Raw genomic sequence first — 9005 nt, 5'->3', positions numbered from 1 at the left:
TGATATAAGGAAATAAATAATAACTTTATTATTGCCTCTAGGGCATATTTCCTTCATGGGCCTACTAATAGGTCCCACTCTAGTGCTAACAGAAGCATGAATGAGGACTGGTATCCATCTTCAGAAGAGGATGATACATGCTTTGAAGCCGATGATGATGGCAATGAACCTATGTCTTTTATAATCCCCTCTGGTAGAAAGAGCAGAGCTAAGAAAAGACCACCTAGGGTCTGGTATGATGAGGGCAGGCTGCATCCAGAGCAGCAATTCCAGCTTAGGCTTTGTTTCAGAGATGTGTACCAATTTAGAGAGGCTCTTTTGAATTTGCATGAAACAACTTAGAAGATACAAATATCACAGAAACTGCAGTGATAGGGTAATAGTGTGTTGTGATGGAGAGGGCTGTCAGTTCCACATGGTTGCAGCAAAGATCAGTAATGAGCCCACTTTCTACATTAAGAAGATGGTATTGGAGGACACATGTCCCACCCAATCTGAGAAGACAAGGATCAGCTCCAAGTGGCTTGGCAAGAAAATGCTTGAAACTATCAGATCAGACCCCAACACTACTGTACCTGCTATAGTTGACAAGGTAAAGAGGCAGTTTGGTGTTGAGGTGCCCAAGACGATGGCATGGAGAGCAAAGAGGAAAGCAAAGGAGATTGTGCTTGGAGATCACAAGAGGCAATACAAGAGGCTGAGAGATTTTTTGGAGACTGTGAAGGCTACAAATCCTGGATCAAGATGCATTGTCAGTACTGTGAGTGGAAAAACAAGAGAAAAGCCAACTGCAGGACCAAGGTTTCATGGTCTTTTTTTCTGTTTGAATGCATGTGTTGAGGGATTTTTGAATGGATGCAGGCCATTCATAGGCCTAGATGATTGTTTCATTAAGTTAACTAGTGGGGCACAAATACTAGCTACTACTGGAAGGGATGCAAACAACAATATGTACCCCATAGCATTTGGAGTGGTTGGAGTTGAAGACACACCAAATTGGTCATGGTTTTTGACTCAACTCAAGTATGCCCTAGGAGGGACTGAAGAGGGAAAATTTGGGAAGTACACATTCATGTCTGATAGACAGAAGGTGAGTTCATCTACATCTTCACTTGTCCCTAAATTAGTACTCTAATTAGTTCATTAATTTGTTTAATTAGTTATGCATTTAGTGTATTTAGTCTAATTAGTTCTGCATTTAGTGTATTTAGTTCATTAATTTGTTGAACACTTACCCTAGTTGGCATGTGTATAGTGGTGATGCATCTTGTCGACAATTAGGTCAATAGGGTGGGCCACCATAGCCTAAACAACCTTTCTTTTAACCCACCTACCCTAGTTGGCATGTGTCGAGTGGTAACGCATCTTGTCAATACTTCGGTCAAGATAGCCTAGGGTGACCCTTATGGGCCACCATAGCCCAACCAACCTCCCACCTACCCTTGTTGGCATGTGTCGAGTGGTAACGCATCTTGTCAACACTTCGGTCAAGGTAGCCTAGGGTGACCCTTATGGGCCACCATAGCCCAACCAACCTCCCACCTACCCTTGTTTCGATAATTTATTTCATTTTAACAAATTCAAAATCCTTTGCAGGGTCTGTTGAATGCAGTCACAGCAGTCTTTCCCAACTGCCCTCATAGGTACTGCGTGAGGCACATTTATGCCAACTTTCAGAGAGCAGGATTCAGAGGAGAAGACTTGAAGAAATGCATGGATGCAGCTGCATATGCTTACACTGAACATGACTTTCAGTTGGCAATGGAGAGCATGAAGGCTGAGTGCAAGCCTGCTTGGGAGTGGATGTCAAGGATTCCTCCAAAAGCTTGGTCAAGACATGCAATGGATACTAACTGCAAAACTGATCTGGTTGTCAATAACTTAAGTGAAGTTTTTAATAAGTACATACTTGATGTAAGGAACAAGCCAATTGTCACCATGATCAATGGGATCAAGGACAAACTTCTGGTAAGGTATCAGCAAAAGAGAGAGGGTGGACTAGTTTCAAGATGGGAAATTGCACCAACTTATGTTGAGAGGTTAGATATGAACAAGAGATATGCAAGGGACTGCAAATCATTGATAGCCGGACCAGGTCTTTTCCAAGTGAGTAGTGGGTATAAGACCTACTCTGTTGACACTAATCTGAAAACATGTGGTTGTAAGAAGTGGAACATCTCTGGAATTCCTTGCAACCATGGTTGTTCTGCCATCTACAGGTCCAAACAACTACCAGAGGCCATGTAAATATTTTCTTCAAAAAGGCTATGTACTTGGAGTCATACAAGCCTATCATTTACCCATTTCCTGGTCCTGATTGTTGGGTGAAAACTGCAACTCCTGACATTGACCCACCTCAGTTCAAAGAAGACAAGAAGGGACCAGCAGAAGAGAAAAGGAAGAAAGGCAGGTTTGAGCCTCCTCAAGCAAAGCAGACATCAAGGATGGCTACAATAACTTGTAGTAACTACAAGATGCAGGGCCACAAATACACAAGTTGTGCAAAGCCATTGAGGCCAGATCTGCAAATCAGGAAGAACAAACACATGGTATGTTATTTTTGACTTCCTTCTCTATCTCATCACTCATTAAGTATCACTGAAATTTATCCAACAAAAATAATTGCAGGAAAACAGGACAGCCCCTGCATGGAAGCAAGGTTGAAGCTCAACATCTGGTACAACAACTCCTAGGGGTGCAAGCTCTACATCTGCTTCAAGGGGATCTGTTGCTGCTGCTTCAAGGGGCAAATCTGCTAGAGCTGCTGCTACATCTGCTAGAGCTGCTGGTTCATCTGCTAGAGCTGCAAATTCTTCTCCTTTTGGTGCTCGTACTACTGCTGCAAGGAGAGGTGCAAAAACAGGTGCAAGAAGCTTCAATCCTCCAAGAACTATTGCAGAAGCTTCAACTAGCCAGCCAACAGGAAATAGGCCAAAAAGGGCAAGATACATGAGCAAAAGGATGGACGGGTACTTCTATGCCAGTGGGAACTACTGAGAGTTCTTGTTTGACTATGTATCCAAGTGCATGTGTGCTCCATCAGGCACTACAGCACTTTATCTATGCCAAGACTAAATTTGAACTTATGTAATGCTGTGTTGAACCTATGTGTGCCACTATGAACTACTATTGTGTAATGTTATGCTAAACCTATGTATGGATCTTGGTTTTATGCTATGAGGAACTACTATCTATTATTCTTGTGTACTGCTATGTTGGCTTGCTTCAATCATCATGTACCTATCTATAATTATGTGCTTGCACTGCTACATTTACTCTGTACTGCTATGTTGTTTGCACTCCCTGATCATCACATTATGTGCATAATAATAATGCCAGAAAGTTCCTGGTATACTCATTCCATAAGTTACTGGTATTTCAAATTTTTCTGTGCACAATAATTTGACTATCACACCAGTTTCACCTGGAGTGAAGTAAATATAATAGAGTACTCAATATGATACAGGAGATAGCACTACAAATTAAGTTCAAATTCATGCCATAAGTTCAAATTCTAGACTTGCAGATAAACTGCATAATTCAGTACAAATGTAACCATTACAACAGTACAGTGCACTTCTAGTAGGGTTGATTATTCAGTGCAATAGAGCACAACTACACCAGTACAATGCCACATTACATAATTAAAATTCATCACAGATCTCCTTCAACTTCTTGATCTTGTCCTTGTAGCCATGCTTCTGTTTCAGCAAATCAGAGATGATGTACTCTAGCTTTTTCTTCTCTTCCTTTAGTTGGTCTCTCTCTGTGAGCACTTGGTCTCTCTCTACCACAAGCTTGTCCCTCTACTTCTCTGCCTTTGCCCTGAGTAACTGATGTAGGTTTGTGCAACCATGGTCTGCCAGCTTCTTCTTCTCCATCTCCTCTTTCAGATCATTGAGAGCCAACCTAGTATTGCCCAGCTCGGTAATAGCATCCTCCTTGTCAGCAACCATTTTTGCAAAATCAAGTTTGAAAAATCTCAGCTCTTCTTCTATCTTCCTCTTTTCTCCAACTACTTTGTAATTCTGTTCACCAAGCTGAACATTGTCTCTCAGCCTGTCATTGATTTCTTTGTCATACATGCCCCACAATTCAGTTAGGCAGAACTGCAAAGCCACTGACCACTCAGGGTCTATCCATTCCAGATAGTTGCACTTTAGTTCAGCCTATAATTCAGAAAAAATATTGTCAATCATACTACACAAGAGATGTTCTCAGTAAGAAATTGTGTTCATTTAAATGCACAAACAATTAAGAAAGCCTATCAAATTAATATGTGTTGTCAATAAGAAATTTTTGTCACTTTTAACAGCATATAAAATAAATATATGTTGTCATTAATAAATACAAAATTTAGTGCTGGCACTAACAATGTTGTACACTACTTAATTATTTGAGCAAATTACACTGCCATAGCATAATTTCCTACTGGCACTAACAATGTTGTACACTACGTAATTATTTGGAGCAAATTACACTGGCATAGCATAATTTACTACTGTCAGAGCATAATTAAATCCAACTATGGGCATTGACAATTGTTCACACTAATAAGCAGAGCAAAATTTCCTTCTGGCATTTGAATGGAGCAAAAACTAACTAAGGTTAACTAAATACAGTACTAACCAACATACCTTCTCCTCAGCGCAAGCAAGAAAACGTCGGCCAGTGTCCGTAGATTCAAATGCTACTAGACTGAGGCAAGGCTCGCGATGCAGACAGTGAGAGGAGAGCTCATGAGCAATGCCACTCCATTCATAGCATGGGATAATCCTAGGAAGCTTAAAACCAAAGAGATTGAAGAAATCAGCGTCTTGGTAAGAAATCCCCAACTCAAGAACCCTAACCCTAAATGTTGGAATCCCCAAATGAACGTACCTGGCTAGTCACTGACTCGTCGTCCGAAGAAGAAGAGCTTGACCCCTCGCTCCAAGAAACCATGGCGGACCGGCGGACGGCGGCGGCGGTCGTCAAGGTCGAGACAGAGGGGTCGGATGTGCTCTGGTGCGGTCTGGTCCGACCAGCGACCCTCACGGCCCACTAATACACGGGCGCGGAAATGGCTGCCCCCCTCCGTCTAACGGCGTCCATCAGCCCGCGCCACGTCGACCCGACAGGTGGGCCTGACATGTCGGTTTCGCTGTTTCCGCGGCTAAAATGGCCAGTCAGTGCTCCGCGGTACCGATTAGTCCCAGAGTTGGTGGTTTTTTGTGATATGGCTTAAATGTGGTACTGACCGGTTACCCTAGCCCCAAGTGTGGTGGTTTTGGGTAAATAACTCTCATATATGCTTTATCAGTTTCCGAGGGATTACTTTAGAATATCACATACTTTCCCATTTAATACAAATTACATTATTCAATGAATATTTAATAAATCAAGGATGCAATGAAATATAATGATCTTTGTGATTGCCTCTAGTGCATATAACTAACATTATTGGAGGGAAATGTTAATGTCAGAGTGGATGGGCCAATGAGTGGATGGGCCAATATTGCACCCATACGCGAATAAATTGTTGACAAATAGTCCGATCATGAAACTTTACTAAATCGAAGGATAGGTGGTTGATGTAAACTCTAATACAAGTTCTATAGTAAATAAATTGGGTCTAGTAAGCTAAACTTCATGCCTAAAATTTATTGTGTTCTTTAGGTTTTGTTTGATATTTTTTATTACAATGGAAGAAGAAAAAAACTATGATAGTAATAATAAATATTGATTAACATTACATGACTTCTAGACTAAATGTGCTGTTACACCATGTGGACTTTTACAAGATAAAGTAATACCCCTTCTCCCTTAAATATAAGACGTTTTTGGCATCGAATGCTGAAATTTTGTCTATTTTGGGCCTAGCCCAATAGCAGTTTTAGAAATTCCTAATAAATCCTAGAGGCCCACACAGCCCATTCACGCAAGGCAAGAGGTGGAACTAAAGTTTAGTCCCACATTGCTAGTTTAGAGGGAGTTGGACCTTTTTATAAGGGAGGCTCTTTCTCCACATGTATGAGGATGAGAACAAGAGGGACATCCATGTGTGCTCCTCCTCCGCCTCGCCACGCCTCGCCTCGCCTCATCACGACGCGCCGCGGGTTGCGGGAATGAGCCAATGTCTAAATTTTTGCCACGCACGACGTGTATACGAAAGGTCACGCGGAAGCTGAAACGTTTTGCCGTAGTGGAGATTGCATACGAACGGCGCACCTCTTCGCCTGCTGCCTTTTCGTTTCGTCTCCCTCGTTCTCTTCAGCTCCCAGCACAGCCTCTCGTCTCCTTCTCTTGCGCCTATAAAAGGGAGGTCGCTCCTCTCAGAGAGACACACCAGAATCTCTTCTTTCTCTCGCCACAAGTTCCTGAGCACTGCGCTGCTGCTACTTTCTTCCCCATCCCGGCTTGCGGCGTGCACCGCAGGTCGGGATAGCAGGCCTCCGGAACCGCACCTTTTGAGTCTTGTACGGGAGAAGGGTGATAAGGTTTTTGGGGACTGCTCAGCGCGACTACTGACTTCTTCGTCACGGACGCCCCGGACTCCGACGACTACTTCCCCGATGATGATTTCTTCCCTGACGCCGACAACCTTCTCGACGACATGGCTGGCGAGGACACCGACCCCAAGTCCAGTGCTACTGCTGCTGCTGTCCCATACGTGTTCTTGCTCTTTCTGTTAGAGGTCCTCTCGCTGTTCTTTGCTCTAGTGTCTGTCCTACATATGTTACGTTCTACGCCATTTATGCAACCTGTTCTATTATCTGCTTTAGACATGTTTGGTTGTGGTTCATATATGAAGATGTTATTTACCTTCTCTCTGTCAGATCGCATGACTACTTTTATCCATGTTATATTAGTCATGTTTTATTTAATATTTCTATTAACAAAATCATTTGGTAAATTGCTCATATTTCTAACACTGAACAGTGTCAAAAAACGTCTTATATTTTGAGGCAGAAGGAGTAGATGATTAAAACGTTTATTGTGGATGCGTTTGCTAATACTCTAGTTTGCAATAAAGGATCATATGCATGAATTTCACATCTCAATAATGACCTTTCCTGTTGCGTGCCCGCTCATGCTATTCTCCCACGCATCAGCTACCATCTCAAAAGGGTACCGTGAGTCGACGACTGTCTTGAGCTTCCCTTCCTACATCAGGTCAAGCAGGAACCTCAAGTCCTCCTTCTCCATCGACACGATCATAATGGATAGCTTTTTCTTGGAGAAAAATGTCAGAATTGATGTGACGAAGTTCCAAAAGTTGGAAGCTATGTCGACAACTCTGCCAGGGCAGTTGAGGGCCGGCTTGAAGGCCGACGACTTGCCATCGCTCGTGATGTTCACAATGTAGTCGTACTTCTTGCCCAAAGAACTTTTCAGTGCTGCACCTTCCGGGGTCTTGTAGTCAAGCACCTCATCGGCACCGATGTTCGCGTCAACCTCCAGGTTGCGCGCACCACAGGTGGCTGTGACGTTGTGGTTTCCGAGCTTGGCCAGCTGAACAGCATAAGTGCCGATGCCACCTGATGCTGCGGTGATCAGGATGTTGCCGCCGCTGCCGGTGCCGTCAAACTTGGTCCCAATGGCCCTCAGGGCCTGCAGAGCAGTGAAGCCGGCGAGGGGCAGCCCTGTGGCATCAGCAGCGGATATTCCGGCTAAGGATGGCACCCGCCGGGTATGGGTACGGGTGGAGCTACCCCATACCCTTACCTGTCCGCCCTGAGTTTACCCATCACCCATACCCATATCCGTCAAGGGTACAATTTTTTCCCATACCCGTCACCCAACAGGGTATATGGATACCCGTGGGTAAAAATACCCGTGTTTACAGCACATCAATTGAGTAGAAAGTAGTTGTAAAAGGTAACATATAATCATAAATTATTAATAGCAACACATTTTAAACAACAATGTACAACAACATATTCTCATAAACAACAATACTTTCCTATAAAGTGACATATAAAAATGATAAATAACAACACATAATCATAAATAACAACACATATGCATACACTTTAAGTTCACAAAATCATGATAAATTATAGAGATAATTTGAATACACATTAGAGTTTTTACCTAGCGTGATTAAGAGGGGAAATCAATACATTGGGATATTAACGGAAACCCACATGTTAACATTTTAGATGGGTACATGGGTACACGGGCATGGGTTATACGATCTCATACCCGTACCCTCTCTACCCGATGGGTATGATATTTTCCCATTTAAGTACCCATGGGTAATTTTTTGTCCCATACCCTTACCCTAATAGGGTTTTTACCCACAGGGTACGCGGGTAATGGGTACCCATTGCCATCCCTAATTCCGGCAGGGCGGGCGACAGAGATGCTCTCGGATGCTGCAACGTACTCAGCGAGGCCACCAGATTTCTGTAATTACATACCTTGTGTCATGAATGATCGATATGTACAATAACATAAAATGAATTGTTAAAATTGGAACTTTCTGAATTACCTAGAAGACTAATTTGGACACAACTTTGTCACCGACTTTCAATTCTGTAACCGCAGGGCCTACCTCAACAACCTCTCCAGCAACATCGGTTACTGTTTCATTGGTAGGCAGGGAAATGAGTGGTTAGATTGCCATTTCATGATAACAAAGTATACACAAATCTTTCATTTTGTTATTACCAACAAAATTAGATATGGTACGTGCCAAAAAGAAAAATGTAATACCATTGCAAAGATTTGACCAGTCATGAATTACTATAAATGAGACCGGGTCTTTTTCCCCCTTAACTCTCATGTTGTCTCATACGACCCCCCACCCCCCCTCTTAGCTAAACCATTCCGTAACGAATTGCAATCAAGTCCATGGGAAATATTCTCACCACAAAAGCGAAAGTCTGGCATACAAGCACTAGTGCAGAACCGGGCAATAGCACCGGTTCGTAAGGCCCTTTAGTGTCGGTTTGGTAACCGGCACTAAAATGTAGGCACTAAAGGCCCCCCACTTTAGCACCCGGTCAGCACGCACCGGT

The 9005-nt window shown here is 43.0% G+C and overlaps 1 pseudogene; it reads right to left on the bottom strand.

The window, feature by feature from the left end:
- Window positions 1–7032: 7032 nt before the first annotated feature.
- LOC125528101 lies at window positions 7033–8568 on the bottom strand (annotated as a pseudogene).
- Between the last annotated feature and the right edge of the window lie 437 nt (window positions 8569–9005).

Source organism: Triticum urartu, unplaced genomic scaffold, assembly GCF_003073215.2.
Source record: "Triticum urartu cultivar G1812 unplaced genomic scaffold, Tu2.1 TuUngrouped_contig_4634, whole genome shotgun sequence".
In the NCBI taxonomy this organism is placed as follows: Eukaryota; Viridiplantae; Streptophyta; class Magnoliopsida; order Poales; family Poaceae; genus Triticum; species Triticum urartu.
Note: the sequence above shows the minus strand (reverse complement) of the source record. Positions and strands in the feature narration are given on the sequence as shown.